The 22,771-nt window shown below is 40.4% G+C and overlaps 1 protein-coding gene and 1 long non-coding RNA gene across 13 annotated transcripts in view; both read left to right on the forward strand.

Annotated features, from left to right (window-relative positions):
• Window positions 1-22,771, forward strand: part of PSD3 (pleckstrin and Sec7 domain containing 3) — a 626,723-nt gene that overhangs the window by 560,172 nt on the left and 43,780 nt on the right. The window lies entirely within an intron of this gene.
• On the forward strand, window positions 5,583-9,709 carry LOC146395159 (uncharacterized). The gene is made up of 2 exons (XR_014832769.1): window positions 5,583-9,012; window positions 9,264-9,709. It is a non-coding gene; the product is annotated as an uncharacterized LOC146395159 (long non-coding RNA).

The raw sequence follows: 22,771 nt of genomic DNA on the forward strand, positions 1-22,771 counted from the left end.
CATGCTGTAGCATATGACAGGGTTTTCTTTTTTCTTGGCTTAATAATATTCCATTGCTTACTTCATTTTCTTTATCCATGGAACATTTATGTTGTTTCCACCTCTTGGTAATTGTGAATAATGCTGCAGTGAACATGGGCATGCAGATAGCTCTTGGAGATCTGGATTTCAATTCCCATGGAAAAGAATAACCCAGAAGTGGAATTGCTAGATCATGTGGTAGTTCTACTTTAAATTTTTTGAAGAACCTCTAAATGCTTTACCATATTGACTGAGTCATTTTAAATTTCCACCAGCAATGCACAGGATTTCCTGTTTCTCCACATGCATTTCAACACTTCTTATTTCAGGGTTTTGATTTGATTTGATTTTTTTACTATAGTTGATTTACAATGTTCTGTCAGTTTCTGCAGTACAGCAAAGTGACACAGTCATGCACATATATATGTATATGTATGTATATACATACATTCTTTTTCTCATATTATCTTCTATCATGTTCTATTGCAGGTGATTGGATATAGTTCCCTGTGCTGTCCAGCAGGACCCTATTGCTTATCCATTCTAAATGTAATAGTTTGTATCTAATAACCCCAAATTCCCTCCCCTTTGGCAACCGCAAGTCTGTTCTCCATGTCTGTGGTTCTATTTCTGTTCTGTAGATAGGTTCATTAGTGCTGTATTTTAGATTCCAGATGTAGGTGATATCATATGGTATTTGTCCTTCTCTTTCTGACTTACTTCACTTAATATGAGAATCTCTAATTCCACCCATGTTGCTATAAATGATGTTTTGTTCTTTTTATGGCTGAGTAGTATTCCGTTGTACATATATACCACATCTTCTTAATCCATTCATCTGTCAATTTAGATTGGTTCCATATCTTGGCTATTGTGAATAGCACTACAGTGAACATGGGGGTGCATGTATCTTTTTCGAATGAACAGTTTGTCTGGATATATTCCCAGGAGTGGACCTGCTGGATCGTATGGTAGTTACATATTTAATTTTATGAGGAACCTCTGTACTGTTTTCCATAGTGGGTGTACCAATTTATATTCTCACCAACAGTATAGGAGGGTTCCCTCTTCTCCACACCTTCTCCAGCATTTGGTATTTGTAGACTTGTTAATGATGGCCATTCTAACCAGTGTGAGGTTTTGATTTGCATTTCTCTAATAATTAGTGATATTGAGCATTTTTCATGTGCCTGTTGGCTATCTTTCATGTCTTCTTTGGAGAAATGTTTATTTAGGTCTTCTGCCCATTTTCTTCTTTCTTTCTTTCTTTTCTTTTTTTTGCTTTTGCTTTTGCTTTTTAGGGCCCAACCCACAGTATAGGGAGGTTCCTAGGCTAGGGGTTGAATCAGAGCTGCAGCTGCCAGCCTACACCACAGCCAATATCAGATCCAAGCCGTGCCTGCAACCTACACCACGACTCATGGCAATGCCAGATTCTTAACCCACTAAGCGAGGCCACGGATTGAACCCGCATCCTCATGGAGACTAGTCAGGTTCATTTCTGCTGAGCTACAGTGGGAACCCCCTTCTGCCCATTTTTCAGCTGGGTTATTTGGTTTTTTTGCTGTTGAGTTTATGAGTTGTTTGTATATTTTAGCGTTTAAGCCCTTGTTGGTTGCATCGTTTGCAACTATTTTCTCCCATTCTGTAGGTTTTCTTCTTTTTTTTTTTTTAAATGTTTTTCTTGACTATGCAAAAGGCTGTAAGTTTGATTACATCCCACTGGTTTCTTTTTATTTCTATTGCATTGGGAGACTGATCTAAGAAAACATTTGTACAGTTGATGTCAGGGAATGTTTTGCCTTTGTTCTCTTCTAGTTTTATGGTGTCTTCTCTTAATGTTTAAGTCTTTAAGTATTTTGAGTTTATTTTTGTGCATGACATGAGGGTGTGTTGTAGTTTCAGTGATTTACATGCAGCTGTCCAGTTTTCCCAGCACCAATTGATAAAGAGACTATCTTTTTCCCATTTTATATTTTTGCCTCCTTTGTAGAAGATTAATTGACCATAGGTGCCTGGGTTTATTTCTGGGCTCTGTATCTGTTCCAATTGTCTGTCTGTCTCTTTAGGTACCAGTACCACACTGTCTTGATTACTGCGGCATTGTAATATTGCCTGAAGTCAGGGAGAGTTATGCCTCCTGCTTGTTTTTTGTTCCTCAGCATTGCTTTGGCAATTCTGGGCCTTTTATGCTTCCATATAAATTTTTGGATTGTTTGTTGTAGTTATGTGAAAAGGTCAGGGGTAATTTGATAGGGATTGCATTAAATCTGTAGATTGCTTTGGGCAGTATAGCCATTTTAATGATATTAATTCTTTTAATCCAGGAACATGGAATATCTTTCCATTTCTTTGAATCCTCTTTGATTTCCTTGATTAATGTTTTATAGTTCTCAGCATGTAAGCATAAACCTCCTTGGTCAGGTTTATTTCTAAGTATTTAATTTTGGGGGTATAATTTTAAAAGGTATTTTTTTATATTTCCTTACTAATATTTCATTGTTAGTATACAGAAATGCAACCGATTTCTGAATGTTAATCTTGTATCCTGCAAATTTGCTAAATTTGTTGATCAGTTGGAGTTGTTTTTGTTTGGAGTCCTTAGGGTTTTCTGTGTATAGTATCATGTCATCTACATACAGTGACAATTTTACCTCTTCTCTTCCAATTTGGATACCTTTTATTTCTTTTGTCTGATTGCTGTGGCTGGGACTTCCAGTTACTATTTGAATAAAAGTGGTGAGAGTGGGCATCCTTGTCTTGTTCCAGATTTTGGAGGTAAGACTTTCAGCTTTTCTCCATTGAGTATTATAGTGACTGTTGGCTTTTATTATGTTAAAATATTTTCCCTCTATACTGACTTGGTAAGGGTTTTTATCATGAATGGATGCTGGTTCTCGTCAGATGTTTTTTCTGAATCTATTGAAATGATCATGTGGTTTTTGACTTCTCTTTTGTTAATATGGTGTAATATATTGATTGATTTGCATATGTTGAACCATCCTTGTGAATGAATGAATCCCGCTTGGTCATAGTATATAATCTTTTTTCAGTTGACTAAAATTTTTTGAGAATTTTTATGTCTATGTTCATCAGAGATATTGGCCTGTAATTTTCTTTTTTGGTAGTATCTTTGGTTTTGGAATTAGGGTGATGGTAGCTTAATAGAATGTCTTTGGGAGTGTTCCTTTTTAAATCTTTTGGAAAAGTTTTAGAAGGATGGGTTTAAAAAAATATGTATTAGGAGTTCCCATTGTGGCTCAGCAGAAATGAATCTGACTAGTGTCCATGAAGATGCAGGTTCAATCCCTGGTCTTGTTCAGTGGGTTAAGTATCCAGTGTTGCCTTGAGCTGTGGTGTGGGTTGCAGACATGGCTTGGATTTAATGTTGCTGTGGCTGTGGTGTAAGGCCAGCAGCTACAGCTTCAATCAACCCCTAGCCTGGAAACTTCCATATGCCACAGGTGCTGCCCTCAAGAGCAAAAGAAGAAGAATAGCCATTCTAACTGGCATGAGATAATACCTCATTACAGCTTTGATTTACATTTTCCTAGTAGTTAGTGATGTTGAGCATCTTTTCATATCCTTGTTAGCCATGTGTGTCCTGTCCATAGAGAAATGTTTATTCAAATCCTTTACCCATTTTTAAATCAGGTTATTTAAGGGGGCGTGCTGTTATGTTATAGGAATTCCTTACATATTTTGATTAGTCACTTATCAGTTATCTTCTCCCACTCCCTAGGTAGACTTTTCACCCTCTTGATTGTTTCCTTTGCTATGCAGAAGCTTTTTAGTTTTATATAATCCCACTTAATCTATTTTTGCTTTTTTTGCCTGCTCTTTTACTGTACATATAACAAATCACTGCCAATGTCAAAATCAAGAAACCCTTTCCCCCATATTTCAAGTGTTACATTTAAGTATTTAATCCATGATGAATCAGCTTTTGTGTATAGTGTAGGATAAGGATAAACTTGCATTCTTTTTCATGTGGATACCCAGTTTTCCTAGTTATTTGTTGTTATTTATTTTTATTTATCTCTTCTCCACTGTTCTTTTGGTACAGTGTGGAAGATCAGTTGACAGGATTATTTCTGGTCTCTCTATTCTATTACATTGGTTTATATGTATGTCTTTATTTCAATACCGTAAGTTTTTAATTACTGTAACTTTGTAAGTTGTTTTGAGATTGGGAAGTGTGAAGCCTCTAAAATTTTTTATTTCTAAAGATTATTTGGGTTGTTAAGGATCCTTTGTAGTTCCATATGACTTTTAAGATGAATTTTTCTATTTCTGCAAAAACTGCCATTGGGATTTTTGATAGGGTTTGTGTTGTATCTGTAAATGGCTTTGGATAGATATGGACATTTTAACAACATTAAGTCTTCCAGAATCAATGAACATGCGATGTCTTTTCATTTGTTTGTGTTTTTAATTTCTTTCAGTAATGATTTGTATTTTTCATTGTATAGGTTTTTCGCTTCCTAGAGTATTTTATGGTTTTTGATGCTGCTGTAAATGAAATTGTTTTTTAATTTTATTGAAATTTAGATTGTTCATTGTTAGGGTATAGAATGCAACTGATTTCTGCATGTTTATTTTGTATCCTGCCACTTTGCTGAATTTATTTCTTAGTTCTTTTGTAGAATCTTTAGAGTTTTCTAGATATAAGTCATAGCATCTGTGAACAAACATAATTTTACTTTTTCTTCTGATTGCTATGGCTGGGTCTTCAGTACTATGTTAAAGAGAAGTGGTATGTATGGGCATCTTTGTCTCATTTCTTTTCTTAGAAGAAAAGCCTTCAGTTTTTCACCATAGAGTACGGTGTTAGCTGTGGGCTTTTTTTATATATGACCTTTATTATAGTGAAATAATTTCCTTTTATTCCTAGTTTGTTCAGTGTTTTTATCATGTGAAAGGGTGTTGAATTCTTATTAAATGCTTTTCTGCATCTATTGAGGTAATCATGTGATTTATCGCACTAATTGATATTCATATGTTGTTCGTTCATGTGATTTATCGCACTAATTGATATTCATATGTTGAAGCATTCTTGAGCACCGAGGATAAATCCCACTTGGTCATGGTGTGTGCTCCTTGGTTTGCTGACATTCTGTTGAGGATTTTTGCATCTATATTCATCAGGGTTATTGGGCCCGTAATTTTCTTTTCTTCTAATATCTTTTTCTGGTTTTGATATCAAGCTAATGCTAGCCTCATAAAATAATTTTAAAAGTGTTCTCTCCTCTTGAATATTTTGGAATAATTTGAGAAAGATTGACATTAATTCTTTAAGAATATGGTAGAATTTTACTTGTAAAGCCATATGCTTTGTTGGGAGGGTTTTGATTACTGATTTAATCTATATGCTCATTATAGATCTATTATTTATGATTTCTTATTTATGATTTGGTCTTGGCAGATTGTTTGTTTCTAGGAATTTATCTACTTCTTCTAGGTTGTCGAGTTCAATTGTGTGTAATTCTTCAAAGTTGGTTCTTAGGATCTTTTTATTTCTCTGACATTAGTTGTAATGTTTCTCTCTCTCTCTCTCTCTCTTTTTTTTTTTTTTTTTTTTTTTTTGTCTTTTCTAGGGCTGCTCCCATGGCCTATTGAGGTTCCCAGGCTAGGGGTCAAATCGGAGCTGTAGCTGCCACCTACACCACAGCCACAGCAACAGCAACACCAGATCCAAGCCACATCTGCAACCTACACCATAGCTCACAGTAACACCAGATTCCCAAACCACTGAGTGAACCTGCATCCTCATGGATACTAGTCAGATTCTTTTTTGCTGTGCCACAATGAGAACTCCCTGGCCTGCCAAGTTTCTAATGTAACTCTTAGGGGAGTTCCCTTATAAGTAACTGATTGCCTATCTCTTTCTGCTTTTAAGAACTCTCTTTAATTTTTCCATTTTAACTATAATGTGTCTTAGTGCAGTCCTCTTTGACTTCGCTTTGTTTGTGCTTCCTGGATCTGATGTCTGTTTTCCTTTCCCAGTTTAGGACTGTTTTCATTCATTTCTTCACATAAAATCTCTGCCCCTCCCACTGGAGGAGTCTGAGACCTCTGTAATGCAATGTTACACTTTGTGTTCTCCCAGAGGTTTCTTAAAACTATCCTCATTTTTTAGAACTTCTTTCTTTTTTCTGTTCAGCCTGAGTGGGTTCTACTACTCTCTTTTCTACTTCTCTGTATCCTTTGACTTACTTTTGATTCCTTCCAGTGTATTTTATCTCCGTGACTGTGTTCTTCAGCTTCTTTGGCTCTTTCTTCTATTTTCTATTTGTTAAAGTTCTCACTGTGTTCATCCATTCTTCTCCCAGGTGCATTGATTTTCTGTATGATCATTACCTTGGATTATTTATTGGGGAGCTTGCCACCTCCACTGCACTTAGTTCTTCTGGGGTTTTGTCTTGTTCCTTCTTGGAATGTATTCCACTGTCTCCTTATCTTTCTCAGTTCTTTGTTTATTTCTGTGTATTAAGTAGGTTGGTTACCTCGATCTTAGAGAAGTGGCCTTTGTAGGAGATGTTCTTTGGGGCCCACAGCACGCTCCCCCCTGATCACCAGAACTGTGTATGGGCCCTTCCTTTGTGGCTCTCAGGTACTTCAGGTGAACAGGTAGGCAGGGCTGCCCCTGGCCTGGCTGGCTGCCCTGCCCTGCCTTGTGTGGTGGCTGCTAGTCAGCTGATTGCTGGGGCCAGGTCCCAGTACATCTGGCTTCAGGACCTGGAGGGGTCCTAGGAAAATGCTAGCCTTCTGGTGGCCAGGGCTGGGTCCCATGGCAGCTCACTGTGGGATCCAGTGGCCAGATTTTATGTTCTGTTCTTTATGTTTCCTTCCTTCTTCCCATTTGGGCTTAGTTTGTTCTTGATCTAGTTTCTTGTGGTGTAGAGTTAGGTTTTTTGTTTAGTATTTTCTTTTTTCCTGTTTATTTCTATCAGCTTTCTTGGGTTGCATCTCATAAGTTTTGTTATGCTGAGTTTTCATTTACCTGCCTCAAGATTTGCTCATTTCTCTTATGATTTCTTCTTTGATCCATTGAATACTCAAGAACATATTGTTTAATTTCCACATATTTGTGATTTTGCAGTTTTCTTTCAGCTATTAATTTCTAGTTTCATCTCATTATGATTGGACAACACTTGCTATGATTTTAAGTGTCTTAAATTAAGACTTGTTTTGTAACCTAACGTGTGACCTGTCCTGGAGAAGAATGTACGTTCTGCTACTGTTGGATGGAATAGTCTGTGTGCATCTTTTAGGTTGATTGTATTTGCAGTGTTTATGGAGTTCTTTATTTCTTTGTTCATCTTCTTTTTGTATTTTCTGTCTATTATTGTGAATGTTGTATTGAAATCCCCTAATATTATTGTATTGCTGTCAGTTTCTCTCTTCAGTTCTGTCCATCTGTATATTGAGGTGCTCTGATGTTGGATGTACATGTATTTATAGTTATTACATCTTCCTAGCGAATTGCTCCTATCACTATATAATATCTCTATTTATTTATTTATTTAAAGTTTTTTATTTAAAGTCAATTTTGTCTCTAGTAGGTACGACTCCCTTTTGGTTACATTTTACATGCATATCTTTTCCCATTTCATCACTTTCAGCCTATAGATACCTTTAAATATAAAGTGAGTCCCTTGTAGACAGCATGTAATTGGGGCTTTTTTAAAATTCCATTTAGATTCTGTGTATTGATTGAGAAGTTTAACATTAAAGTAATTATTGATAGAGAAGCACTTACTGCTAGCATTTTTGTAAACTATTTTATCTTCCGTGGATTTTTTGATAGTCCTTTCCTTTATTGTTCTCTTCCTTTGTGTTTCACTGATATTTTGTAAAAACAAGGTTTGATTGCTTTCTCAGTTTCTTTTGTATGTCATCTATAGGTGTTTTCTTTGTGGCTTCCATGAGGCTTACATAAAACATATTATAATTCTAACCACCCATTTTAAGCTGATAACAACTTTAATCACATCAAGAACTCTGTACTTCTACTTTTCCCACCTCACACACAATTCATTAGGTTTATGTCAGAATTTATTTATTTATACATTGTTTATCCAATAGCAAATTTTGTGTTTATAGCTGTTCTTGATACTTTTTTCTTTCAACTTTTGTGCTTCGGTTGTGATTTACACACTGCTACTACAGTATTTTATCATTCTGTTTTTGTCCCGTGAGATTTATATTTCATCTTCTTTCTCTTCTCTTTCAATAGTTGCTGTTTCTTTTCATTTCAGATTCTCATTTTGTTTTCATTTCACTTCTTGTAAGCCAGATCTAGCAGTGACAAACCACCTCAAGTTTTGCTAAACTGCGAAATTCTTTCTCTCACTTTTAAGAGAATAATTGCTGGGTATAGTGTTCTTATTTTACAGGGTTATTTTTTTCTCCAGGCTTCTGAATCCTACTCTCCTCTTCTAATCTGCAAGGTTTCTGTTGAGAAGTCCTATGAAAATTTTAAGGGATTCCCTTCAATATGACAAGTCACTCATATCTTGCTGATTTCAAAATTCTGTCTTCATCTTTTATTTGACAATTTTATTATATTGTGTCTTTGTGTGGATTTGTGGGTATCTTAATTTGAGACTATTGAGCTTCTTGGATCTGGATGTCTACTGTCCTCGGATTTGGGAAGTATTTGGCTATTATTTCTTTCTGCCCCTTTTTTTCTAACTTCTTCTGGGACTCTGACAATACATATATTGTCCAAAAGATGGTGTCCTGTAAGTTCCTTAAACTTTCTTCACCCTTTTGTGTTCTTTTTTTATTCCTCTGACTGAATAATTTCAAATTGCCTGTCTTCAAGTGATGATTCTTTCTTCTGCTCATTCGGGTCTGCTGTTGAATCATTGTAGTGAATTTCTCATTGTCATTGTGTGTGTGTGTGTGTGTGTGTGTGTGTGTGTGTGTGTGTGTGTGTGTGTGTGTGTATTTGGCTTTTTAGGGCCATGCACATGGCATATTGAAGTTCTCAGGCTAGGAGCTAAATCAGAGCTTAAGCTGCTGGCCTATACCACAGCCACAGCAACGTGGGATCCGAGCCACGTCTGCAACTTACACCACAATTCACAGCAACTCCGAATCCCTGACCCACTGAGTGAGGACAGGGATTGAACCCACATCATCATGGATGCTAGTCAGATTCATTTCCGCTGCATCACAATGGAAACTGTCATTGTATTCTTTTATTTTTGAGGCTGTACCTGTGGCATATGGAGGTTCCCAGGCTAGGGAATCACAGCTACATCTGCAGGCCTGTGCCACAGCCACAGCAATGTCTGTGTCCAAGCCATGTCTGTGACCTCCACCACAGCTCACAGCAATGCCAGGTCCTTAACCCACTGAGTGAGGCCAAGGATCAAACCTGCGTCCTCATGGATACTATTCAGATTTGTTTCCGCTGAGCCATGACAGGATTCCCGTCTATTCTGTTCTTTAGCTTCACAATTTCTTTAGTTTTTTATAATTTCTTTGTTGATATTCTCATTTGTTCTTGCATCATTTTCTTGAGCCAGTTGAGCATCTTTATGATGGTTATCTTTCATTCTTTGTCCCTGTGACTTGTGATACTTCCAAGAATTTATCTTTAAGAAATAAACAGACATGTGCACAAAAATATCATTATTTTAACTGTAAAAAACTGAAATGAAGGTAGGTCTGAAAACTGGAAAAGGTTAACTTATGGTAAATCTAATGGAAAATATTGTAAGCGATTAGGAAGAAATACTTTTGTAAACCCTATTAAGAGAAAAAAAAAATCCATATGACTCCTCATTTCACATTTACCAGCTACTAGAATGACCAAAAAATATTCTGAAAAATTTTTTATTTAAAAATGTTTATGACAAACAAGTAGAGTAAAAGAAAAACTGAATAATTGTCCAAGTAAATTTAAAAACATTTTCTTAGGAGTGACATGAGCAAGATGGCAGAATAGGAAGTCTCAGCTATTGTTCCCACACAGAAACACTGATTTAACAATGACATACGGGTCAAAAGGTCTTTACGAGAATGCCAGAATGCAGTGAAGAACCTGCAGAACTCCAAGTGAGCAGAAGGCCTAAAACAGCCTCACTGAAATTAATGAGTAAGAAGAGCAGTTCTCTTTACCCATGTCAGCCCCTCCCTGAAACAGATCCTGTGAGGAGATCTGTTGACCCTAACTCTAACCCTAACCCTGGCCTGACTTTCTCCTCCCTCAGGGGAGTGCGAAAAAGGGTCATGCCTCTAGCGGTCTGGCTTTCTGGAAGGCTGCAGGAGGAATGGGTTCTGTCCTGCTTCACTCAGAGCTCTGAGCAAATCAACATAAACTGGATGCCTGGGGGCTGCTGAGACCACAGGAAAACAGTGGGGAGCTTGCTGGAGCTGCATGGTTTGGAGATACTGGAAGAAAGGTGTACAACCTACAGCTTCTGTCTCGGGGGAGAGAAAGAGGAGTGAAGGGTGCACTTGGCCTCTTGGCTCATCGGGGCTGCCCAAGGGTAATGGTTTAAAATTTTGAGACCTATTTCTCAGTTAGTTCCAGGAGGTTGAACCACCTCTCTGTCTCACCACAGCCTTTCCTCACCATACTCGTCAATATTTGGATATTGAAAGAATAAGTTTTCATCTGTTTTGGGCTTTTTGTTTTTGGTACGCAAACACGTGACCTTACACACTCCCATAGCTGCCTTTCGACCCTTGTGGTTCTCTAGGGAAGAAAATACATGTGAAATGACATCAAGAGCCCTGCATAAGGTGGCAGCCTCTGGATGACAGCATCCACAGTTGCACCCCCGAAATAATAAGCTGCTTTGGAATGGAAATATAACTATTGGGGAGCAATATGCTTGATTCATTTTTATTTTAAACATTTCAAAATGTTATAATAATGCCCTACATAATAAAATTGAAAGAAATTTTTAAAAATCATTCTTCCTTAAGAATCACCCAGATAAGTATTTTTTTATGTAGTGATTTTTATTTTTTTCCATTGTAGCTGGAATACAGATCAGTATTTTTTATTTTGTTTTATTTTATTTATTTATCTTTGCTTTTTAGGGCTACATTTGCAGCATATGGAGATTCCCAGGCTAGGGGTCAAATCAGAGCTATAGCTGCTGCCCTGCACCACAGCTCACAGCAACGCCGGATCCTTAACCCACTGAGCAAGGCCAGGGGTCGAACCCACAACCTCATGGTTCCTAGTCGGATTCGTTTCCGCTGCGCCACGGCAGGAACTCCACAGATCAGTATTTTTTAAAAGGACCTGACTATCGTATATCGACGCTTTGCATATTACCAAAGCAGCTTTGGAAGGAACACTTTTCTAATTCTCTGTAGTTCTCTTTGTTGGCACTCTTGTCAGATGTCTAGATTGAGAACAACATCAAACGTTAATAAACCCTTTTTTTCCCTTCCTTTTGGAATAGGTTAGGTAAGAAGTATTAGAGCATAAGATGCTTTACCTTGGACCAAAGCTCTCTGTGTGCATTAATTATCTTGTCAGAGAAAGGTATGGAGTTAGCTGAAACTGAGAGATTACAAAGAAAATGGCATCCTTTTAAAATTTACAAATTTCTTTGAGGCGCAGAACAACTGGAGAAATGTAGAGTGCTATAGATATTAGGAGATCATCCATGCTCTTAAGTGGCCAGATACCCCATATTGTCTTTATTTCCCTTTGAATCCAGTACAACTTCTAATTTATAGATCAATTACTCTGGTCTCTGACAGTGCACCATGTGTATACATGCTGTGCCCGCATTGGTCCTTTCAGCTAGATTTGTCCCTGTAGAGAACAATCCTTTGAAATTAAATTTCACATGTCACAGCTGTTTCCCCAGCCTTAATCCTATTTTTTTGGTTTATTTTTTCATTTTCTCTAAAATCTATATGAGGGGTATATCTGTCTTTGGCAAAATCATTTCATTGAATGCCTAGCCACAGGATTTCCACCCACTCCATCCCAGGGTGAGCCTAGGAAGAGAGAAAAACACTCTTGCATTCAACGTTTGACAGAGATGATGCAAAGAGGGATGCCGTTTCCAAGTCAACAGCTTTTTCCTTCTCATTGTTCTCTCCCTCAGATAAGTGAATTACATTGAGTTTGACTCATCCAGATACAGATGAGAAAGGGCTAAATATTGACAAGGGAATAACTTTGTGACACTTCCAACATCATTTTGGCATAGGGCTCCAAAATTAGATAGTATGTCCATATTTATGGTACCTCTGGAGTGTGGCAAATGTGCCTCTTTAGGGAAAGTTGGGTGAAATTCCTTTTGTAAAGTGAATAATAGGACACAGAGGAAGTGATACGTTTGTTTAGGAGCAGACAAGTAGAGCTGTGGGTTATCCATCAGTTGCTGTTTCATTTGAATCAATAAGAATGCAAGCACTACGGAGTTCTCGTTGTGGCTCAGCGGTAATGAACCCAACTAGTATCCATAAGGATGTGGATTCGATCCCTGGCCTCGCTCAGTGAGTAAAGGATCTGGTGTTGCCATGCGCTGTGGTATAGGTTGCAGAGGCAGCTCAGATCTGGTGTTGCTATGTCTGTGGTGTAGGCTATCAGCTGAAGCTTTGATTCCACCTGTAGCCTGGGAACCTCCATATGCTGTGGGTGTGGCCCTAGAAAAGAGGAAAAAAAAAAAAAAAAAAAAAAGCATTACTGCAAAATATCTACTTAGACCAAGCCTGAAAGGAGGCAGCTGTGTTTTGTGTCCAGTCTGTACTCCCTTGTTACTATTGTCAGTGCTCTTTAAAAGAAAAGAAGAAGGAGCTGAAAAAAATGTGACAAATGCTTGAAATCTCAACATAGTAATCAACCAATATCTATTCCCAGAACGCTGCACAGATCTAGAGACAAGCTCATCAATCAGTGGAAGCTTCATCATAGCCAGCCAGGCTCTTGTATGGCTATACATACTCTGGCGTTTTAATTAGTTTCTTCCTGACTTGTAAAATTAAAAAAAAAAAAAAAAAGGGCTGAGAGGCAGTACAAATATGAAGTCCCTGGGGGCCTCTACCTCAGGAAATACCAAAGACTGTGAGGTTGGGAGCAGGCTATCTGCTGCTCACCAGACATGTGCTTCGAGGGGCTCTGGGACACTGAGCATCCTCCTAGAAGCAGCAGCAGTTGGTACCTAGACTCTGCTACCTTTAAATTACCTCTGATTTAGAGTGTGTGTAGGATCCATACCCACATAACATGTACCCTTCAGAGGGCTTCTGATGCCCCAGTGCCAGCAACTCCTTGCCTGCTGGGGTCCTGTTCCTCCAGCTGTGATGGCCAGTGCTACACAAAAGTAAGTGGTATGATTGCAGGGTCATGGGGGTTTGTGCAGTTGGGGGTGATGTCCTCAATATAGCCCCTCAGAGCTCATCACATGGCAGGTGCTCTGCTAAATGCTGAGCTTCCAGCAGTGACTAAGGCACAGTCTGCCCACAAAGCAAGAGAGAAACAGGTAAACCGAACATTCACCAACCTTTGGATAAACTAATTGAGGAGCACAGAAGCCTTTCAGAATAGGGCCCCTAATCAGCCTGCAAGGAATTAACACCTCAAACTGATAGCTGAAGGGTGAGCAGGCATGTGCCAGGAGGGCCAGGTAATAAAAGGCGTACTGGAAAACAACAGATCTGAGAGAACTGGCATGTTCAAAGAATGGCAGAACAGCTTTTACATTTGGATCACAGGATGAGTGGAGGGTAGCCAGCACTAGAAATGTGATGAAAAATTATATTTCAAATTACTAGTATATCATGAAATGGAAATAAGTGGTGTCACAATGGCATAAACTGCCCATTTTACCGAAGAAGTGTGCCCCCTGAATGGACACACATACACCCATACCCACACACCCACACACAGTAGCAGCAGCCTCATGTCAAAGTGAGAGCTTTATTAGGCTGGAGATCTCTGCTCAATTTCCTCAAATCCTCTTAGGAATATATGTCTCTTGGGGAAGCCCTGAAAGGGTAGGACTTTGGAAGTAGACATTCCCTGTCGAACTCCAGTCTGACACTTCACTGATCTCTGATTTGAAGCAGTTGATTTTCCTCTCTGAGCCTCAGTATGTTCAAATGTAAAATGCGGGGGGGAGGAAGGTGTCTAACTTGTGTCTTTGATGTAAAGAATTTTTTCTTTGGCCACGCCTGTGGCATGTGAAAGTTCCCAGACCACGGATGAAGCCTCTGCCACAGAGTGACCCAGACTGCTGCGGTGACAGCACTGGGTCCTTAATCTGCTGTGCCACAAGAGAATTCCAAGAAGGTTTTAAATGTGTGGAAAGGCACCTGCTATACAATAGGTGAAGGATTCTTTTTTTTTTTTGTCTTTTTAGGGCTGCCCTGCGGCATATGGAGGTTTCCAGGCTAGGGGTCAAATCGGAGCTACAGTGGCTGGCCTACACCACAGCCACAGCAATGCCAGATCTGAGACAAGTCTTCGACCTTTACCACAACCCTCAGCAATGCTGGATGTTTAACCCACTGCTCGAGGCCAGGAATCAAACCTGCGTCCTCGTGGATACCAGTTGGATTTGTTACCCCTAAGCCATGACAGGAATTCCGAGTGATGTATATATTGTTTCCCCTCTTTTTTTTTTTGTCTTTTTTTTTTTGCTATTTCTTGGGCCGCTCCCACGGCATATGGAGGTTCCCAGGCTAGGGGTCTAATCGGAGCTGTGGCCGCCAGCCTATGCCAGAGCCACAGCAACGCAGGATCCGAGCCCCGTCTGCAACCTACACCACAGCTCACGGCAACGCCGGATCGTTAACCCACTGAGCAAGGGCAGGGACCGAACCTGCAACCTCATGGTTCCTAGTCGGATTCGTTAACCACTGCGCCACGACGGGAACTCCTATTTCCCCTCTTTATGACTCCTCAGAAGTGAATGTTCTCCCTTTTGGTCCTTTCCTGATTCCTGCCAACCTTGTAAGAAATAAAGTGACAGGGTTTTTTCCTGCCTTTGTACAATCGCACATCAGCCGCCTGTGTAAAAAAAAATGCCTAAGACTTGGCCCCACCATCTCAACCGTCCAAATGCCGACCCTTTCCGTCCCTGCTAGCTCTACTGAGGGGCAAGTAATTCTTCCTACCCTTTCTCTCCACTCGGATCAGAGATCATCAAGTGCCTCCATAAGCTCTTGCAGGACTGATGCAGAGACGGGTGAGCAGGACCCATGTCCTGGAGTTAGCATGTGACGTGGACATTGAAGGTGCCTCTGTCCCTCAGGCCCATGGGCTTTTGTTATATATGTGACATTTGTTCCACCTACCTGACTGAGGTACTACCTCCTCTCTTCTGTGGGAAAAAAAAGCCGTGGACTTTACACCCATTCCTTGTGGCAGAAACAGGACACGAGCAAGCAGCATAGGAGCTGCCCTTCACCTGGTGGAAGGGACGTTGAAGAGCAGTGTTCCTGTATTACCCCCCCCCACACACACACACACCAGACATATACACAGCCTTGCAGAGCATTGCTTCGTATCTGGTGTTTAAGAGAATAACCCTCTCAGATCAGAGCATCTCAGGGCACTAAGGCAGAAAGGGGCTGTCAGACTTACGGAGCCACCTTCCTTTAATGATCAGCCACCAGAAGGAAGATGGATCTGTTAGTGTGATGTAGTTTTAAGGATGCTTTTTATATATGAGCTCCACAACTTTATAGGAGGATATTATTCCCTTCTTTTTTTTTTTTTTTTTAATTATGACACTGAGGCTCAGAGGCCTCAGGATTGTGAAGAGTGGTAGTGGCCAGGCTAGTATTTTGTTTCCATTAGAATATTTTTATAAACGCTAGAGCTCAGGAGTTCCCATCATGGCTTAGTGGAAACAAATCTAGTATCCATGAGGATTTGGGTTTGATCCCTTGCCTCTGTCAGTGGGTTAAGGATCCGGTGTTGCCGTGACCTGTGGTGTAGGTCACAGACGCAGCTCAGATCTGGTGTTGCTGTGGCATAGGCTGGTGACTACAGTTCTGATTCAACCCCTAGCCTGGGAACTTCATTATGCCATGGGTATGACCCTAAAAAAAATAAACACTAGAGCTCTATTGGGTGACTTTTATAACTATTAGAATTTTTTAAAAGTGATTTTGGAGAGGTTTTTCTGTAACTTTTACCTTCTCAACCAGATTCAGCGAACTTTGGGCTAAAACGAAGACAGCACGCCACAGTCTTCCTTTCTCTTTAGCCTCCTGCTGTGGTCAGGGCAGTGGTTACCCTCTGTCCTTCTCAGAGCACTCCCCTGACTCCAGCCTCTCCTTATGGGATATGGGACTATCACTAACCATCTTCTGCAATTAGTCTAACCAGCCTTTGGAGATTTTGTAACCCAGATCCAGGAAGGTGCTCTTCCTGATTGCTCCCAGGAACCATGAAAAATCATGGAAATGGCAATATCCCAATCTTTTCATGATTCTCAGATTCGCACTTAAAAGTAATATAATAAGCTAGACTTAGATTAACAAATTACCCTTCTGATACAGAGGACCTGTTATGATAGGAAGCACATCAGTCAGTAGTGGTGCCAGGTTTTCAGAATGCTGTACACTGCAGATGATGGTGAGCAAAATGTAGTCCTTAAGGAAGAGAATGTTCTGTCTGAAGAGGGCAACAAATCAAAAGCCATCAATGCAATGTGATATGTGCTACATGAGGGAAGCCTGGGGAGTTCCCGTTGCACCTCAGCAGTTAACGACCATGACTAGTATCCATGAGGATGCAGGTTCGATCCCTGGCCTCGCTCAGTGGGTTAAGGATCCGGCATTCCCATGAACTGTGGTATAGGTTGAAGACACGGCTCAGATCCCATGTTGCTGGGGCTGTGGCATAAGCCGACAGCTGCAGCTCCAATTTTACCCTAGCCTGGGAACTTCCATGTGCCACAGGTACAGCCCTAAAAAGACCAAAGACAAAAAAAAAAAAAAAAAAGACGGAAACCTATACAGAAACACTTTGGAAGACACAACTTTAACTGAGCCTCAAGAGAGCAGCGACTATAGGGGAAGAATTCATGAAGGAAGTGCTATCTGAACTATTTTTTAAAAACAACTAGATTCCACGTATAAGTGATGTCCTATGGTATTTGCCTCTCTGCCTGACTTACTTTACTTAGAATGAAAATCTCTAGTTGCATCCATGTTGCTACAAATGGCATTGTTTCATTCTTTTTATGGCTAAGTAGTATTCCATTGTATCTCTGTACCACATCTTCTTAATCCATTCGTCTGTTGATGGGCATTTACGTTGATTCCATGTCTTGGCTATTGGGACTAGTGCTGCTATGAACATAGTGTACTGTTTCTTTTTGAATGAAAGTTTTGTCTGGATAGATGCCCAGGAGTGGGATTGCTGGATCATATGGTACAAATGAACCTGTCTACAAAACAGAAACAGACTACAGACATGGAGAACAGACTTGTGGTTGCCAAGGGGGAGATGGGGGGACTGGGAGTTTGGGGCTGGAAGGTGCAAACTATTACATTTAAGCCTTGAGGTCCTGCTTTATAGCACAGGGAACTATATCTAATCTCTTGGACTAGAACATAATGGAAGATACTACGAGAGAAAGAATGTGTGTGTGTATATATAAAAAACTGGATCACTTTGCTGTACAGCAGAAATTGACCCAAAATTGTAATTCAATTTTATAATAAAAATAAATAAGTAAAGACAAATAGAAGTCTGTCATTTGGAGGATTCAGACAGGGAGGAACCACATGGATGCCCAGCTGCTAGTATCCGCAGCACGTTCAGGAAGATGAGCATTCAGTGGAGCAAACTAGGAAGAGCTGGAGAACTGTGTTGAGGGGTTGAGCCCTTTTCTAGGAGGAGTGGAACTGTCAGAGGGCTTTCAATGGGGCATGACATAATTTATGTTTTAGAACTATCAGTCTGGCTATAGGATGGAGAATGGATTGGGGGCAGATTCAGTCAGTGACACAGACACGGGATCAGCTTGAACCATGGCAGGGGTCACAGGAAGGCGGAAACACAGTCCGACTGGACAGTTGTTTGAGGTGTTGAGCTCAAGATGTCTGTGGAATAATAAGTGGGTATGTCTAACAGTTATAGATCTGGAGCTGAGGAGGGAGTCTCAGTACAGATGTGGAGAGTCATCCCCAAAAGTCATGAAAGCAGGTGGAGTGAGAAGACAGAGGAGGGAAGGACCTGTGAGACAGGGACACTTCATACCTGCCCTGCGGGGAGTGGACAGAAGGGGGCTACAGTGTGACCAGAGCAGGGGAAGAGAGAGGGAGGGAGGGAGGGAAATAGAGAGGGAGGAGGGAGAGGGAGAGAAGGAAGGAGGGGAGGGGGGAGAGGGAGGGAGAAGGGGGAGAGGGAGGGAGGGGGAGAAAGGGGGGGAGGGAGACACACTACAGACTTCAGGGAAGGCGAAAGTGTTCCCTGTTTTAAGAGGGTTGAGTAAGACAGGAATTGGAAAGTTACAGTTGAATCCGGCAACAAGGAAGTTACTGATAAAGCAGTTCCAGAGGAATGGAAGCGGATGGAATGAGTTAGACACAGGCAGGCATGCAGACGGCTGCTTCTGGAGGCTCCACTCTGATCTCCCTGCACCCGCTCTTCGGTGACTTTTGCAAATAGCAGATCCCAAGTGTCTGTCTCACTTCTACTGAATCTCTTTTCTTTCCTGATATTGATTTCTCAGTCAAGTAAAATCAGTCCCTCTTTTTCGTCCTTTTCCCCAGGCAGTTTCTGACATTATCGCAAGCGAGCTCTTGTCTTATGCTCCAGGTTATACGCAGTCTTCCTCAGGACCACCTCAGTTCCCTTTCTGGCCCCTCACTTGATATGATTAGTCACCTTTGCCCCAACCTTCAAGCCAGTAGAAAATCCGCAGAGAATTGCAACAGCAATGTCACAACCATGTGCAAATGTCACATTGGGAGGTGTGAGAAATAAACTTGGCATCCACCCCTGAGAAGAGCTTGGGTTTACAGTGTGGATGAGAGACCGGTCTTAAGCCATGAATGGCTAGTGACCTGAAATGAACCAAGTGTATGGGTGAGCACTGGGGAAAGCTTGGGGTAAAGTAACTGACCCCTGTTTCTAGAACTCTCTTGGGCAGGCATGGTGGGGCGTCTGTGGTAGAGTGAGTGGTTTTGTTTGCTTTCCAGCTGAATAAGAATGTGCTCCTGTCCTTGTTTGCTTCTAATACTTGGAGTGCCCCTGAGCCCAGGCAGCTCATGTTTGAGAAACATAAGCCCACCCAGTGGATAGTTATTATTGTAGGAATGAATGCAAAGCATGCATGGCAGAGGGCTCTCATATCATTTTAATATAACAGTTTATATATGCTTTAAAATTTTGAAATTGCTATGAATTGATGATAAAATGATTAAATTCTTGCTTACAAAGATCCATCATTGCCAACATTCAGATTAATATCTGAAATAAAGCTAATGCTTTATATCCATTTGTTAACCAAGAGCGAGTCATCTGCTGGCCAAATGCTTGGACAACCCTTTGCTGTCACACAGCCTCAGAAGTTCTCTGTTGCTTTCAACGTTGGCTTTGCGTCTGACCCTGCCAGCCTCTGCCTTTCTCCTGAAAGTCTGTTTTGCTAAGCTTTATGATGGTATTCTTGTTACAGGTCTGGTTGTGGCAAAACTGAACTGTGTTACCCTTAAAACAAATTGTCAGATGATTGACGGAGTGGTTAAGGGAGGTGGCGTGGCCGGCATGGTGGGTATGTGGCAGTGAATTAGCTGATTATCCTGTTCTCCACACCAGGCTCTGGAGAATATTCTGATGTCTTTTATCTTGAGAGTTTAGAAAACAACTATTCAGACCTGAATGTACTTGCCTTTCCCATGTCTTTCAATGTGAAAAATTGGTTTGTTATCTAAAAATTAAGTCTGCTGTCACAATATCCTGGGAACTCTGTCCTTGATGCAGAATCTTCTACTTTTTCCTTGGCCTACTTGGAAGAAGAGATTCATTCCATCTGCCTATAAGGGTTTTTAAAAGTCCGATTGGGAAGGGAGTTTTTTGTTTACTGTAGCATGTGAAGTCTAGCTGGCAGCAGGTGAGGGCAGGCTGGGGCTGACAGTCAAATACCAAGGGCCAGGAGTGGCCGAGAGCAGAAGGCTTTCCTGTGTGGTCAGGCCATTATTATTTCTTCGTGTGTCACTGTTGGCTCTGCACCCTCTCACACACCGAAGAGGCCATGGTGACCCCTCACTCCTTCTCTGAAACAATGCAAAATATGCAAAAGAAAACATTACCTAGCTTTTAAAGTCCAGGAGAATTCCCTTAGGAGAATGATGATCAAGTCAGTTTTCATTAATCATAAGTTAGATAAATGGAACCATTGTATGAAGGATATTTAGGTCATAATCATATGTTTTTAAACTATCAATTCATAAAAAGACATTGCAGCTGGAAACACCAGGTCTCTGGAGTTTAAGACACATAGGTCTTGCTCTGAAGCTTTCTGCATTAAAAACACAATTCTCATTCAGAAGTCTAGCAGACAGAAACTGGTATATTCCTGAGTTTTTTGCACTCACCCCTGCCCCCATGAAGAAACACTGTGGTGTTTTGTGGCTTCTTCCAAGTTATTAGGCCTTAGAGTGTTAAGAGAGTCCCCACATCAGACCTCTTTTCTGATGTCCTCTGGTCCCCAGACAGCACCTCCATCCCTCTCTGTCTCCCTCCCTCCCTTCCTTGCAGTAAATACCATACCCACACCAACTATGTGAAGGTTGTGGCAGGAAGCCTATGAATTAGACACTCACTGGTGTCCAGGGCCCTGAACTGAGTGGTGCTGGGTGGGTGGTGGGAAGGCACTTGAAGTGTCACAGATGGTGACAAGGGCAGCTTTTGACAGACTGCCTGGGCCCGGACTGAGAGGGAACAGGGGAAACTGCCCACCAGTCAAAACTCCAATCACTGTGTCAGTTAGAGAAATGGAAGTGGGGGGGGGGGGTGCTTTTCTGCTTGAAAATGGCAAAACCTCTCAGGTTCCTTCAGATCCTAAGTCAAAAGAGTCCTCTGGTCTTATTCAAGGGGCTGCCCGTGGTTACCTGCCCTCTTCCAGGTCAGCAGCGTGATATTAAAAGATGGTCTTAACTTCCTTAACTTCGCTCACTAGATTTATCCTAGAAATGTTCTTGGGTCTCACCGAAGTCAGACCTGACGGAGAGCCTTTCAGGTCCTGAAGTCCCGCTGTGTGTGTTTGTGTGTATTTGTGTTTGTACCCCTCCCTGTGTGGACCATGGGGGTTCCTGTGCTGATGAGAAGTCCCCACGACCAGTGACACATCCACATCATCGTGGCATGGAGATGGCACCATGACCGCCTTGACCCAACAGACTTAAAAACATTTTGAATTCTTTGACTTGCTTATTTCTTAATTATCCTTACAGTAATATAGGACATGTTTTGCTAAATTTAAAATTGCTTCCCTAACATGAGAAAATTAGTTGAAATGATCCTTGAGGCTCCTTGCAGCTTTAAGGTTCTGTGAATAAGTGATTTTCAGATATATGATTATGTGAGTGCTGAGCCAAAATATGGCTTTGTTTGATTTCCTATTATGCCTTGCTCCCATATTTATGAAAATACAGTATTTTCCAGCTCCCTGATAAAGAAAAATGAAGCCAAGTGATTTTTAGAAAGATATCTAACCAGAAATACTCAGAATTTTTAAAAAGATAGTCATCAAATTATGAAAAATGCTTTTTTTAAAAAATCAAGAATCAATAGACAGTATTAGATCCAGTTTACTTTGATTGGTGACCTTTTTACTAATATCCTTGTAACTTCATAAGGATGTCCTCAGATGATCCCATCTGTATTCTCTCAGTGGAAATCGAGTGTTTTTACTTTATTTTAAATTGTTTTAATTAGGTATAGGAATTGTACCTGTTTAATAAGGCACAGAGTAAATGCTACTTTGAAGACTGGAATCTCAGCATTTTTCAAATGATGTTGATGAATTTCAGTTGAGATTTGGTCACTTTCCAAACTGGACTTTTATATCCACTGGAAGGTACAAGTTGTCAGACCTGATATCAACCAAGTATTTGTACATATGTGGATGATCTTCTTGTTGGTGCATTAGGATCCAACTTCACAAGACATTTAATTAATAAGCTTCTTAAGAAGAAGAAAGCTTTTTACTTCATGCTGTAAATGAATTGAAAATGAATAGCACTGTGAAATCCCATTCTCGGAGCTTGTTAGGGTGGTGGAGTGCTCTGATGAATCATCCTAGATAAAAAGACATAGATTGCAGTGGATACAGAGGAACTTATTTTTAGGCATCATTTTTACCCTTCGTTTGTTTGAGAAAATAGATAGTAATTAGGTGTCATAGAGTATTTTCTTTTCTTATAGAAAATTTCTTGATTGAATTTATCTTGCTCTCTTTTCTTGTTTAGTTTGCACAGCCAAGAATCTTAGGTTTGAAATGGTTTGATTATGATAATTTATCTCTTATTTCTTCCTTCCCAGTACCATCATTTAAACATCATCTTCAGCTATAAGTAGTGAAAAATAAAGATGTCAGAATGAATTCGGTAGGACAGAGTCATTTATTTTTATTCAATTGTCAACCCTAATTTTTCCAGTGTACTCTGGGTTTTGCTCATGTTTTAAATGGACTTGGAGCTACATTTCCAAGTAGGAATTCAGGATGACAAACACATTTTGTTTGTATTTTAACCTTCTTTAATGATAAAATTATATTACTATCAACTAAAAGAGTGG

Source organism: Sus scrofa, chromosome 17, assembly GCF_054392235.1.
Source record: "Sus scrofa isolate SSC_HxYL_T2T_F1_AM1 chromosome 17, Sscrofa_HxYL_maternal_Yorkshire_Landrace_v2.0, whole genome shotgun sequence".
Taxonomy (NCBI): domain Eukaryota; kingdom Metazoa; phylum Chordata; class Mammalia; order Artiodactyla; family Suidae; genus Sus; species Sus scrofa.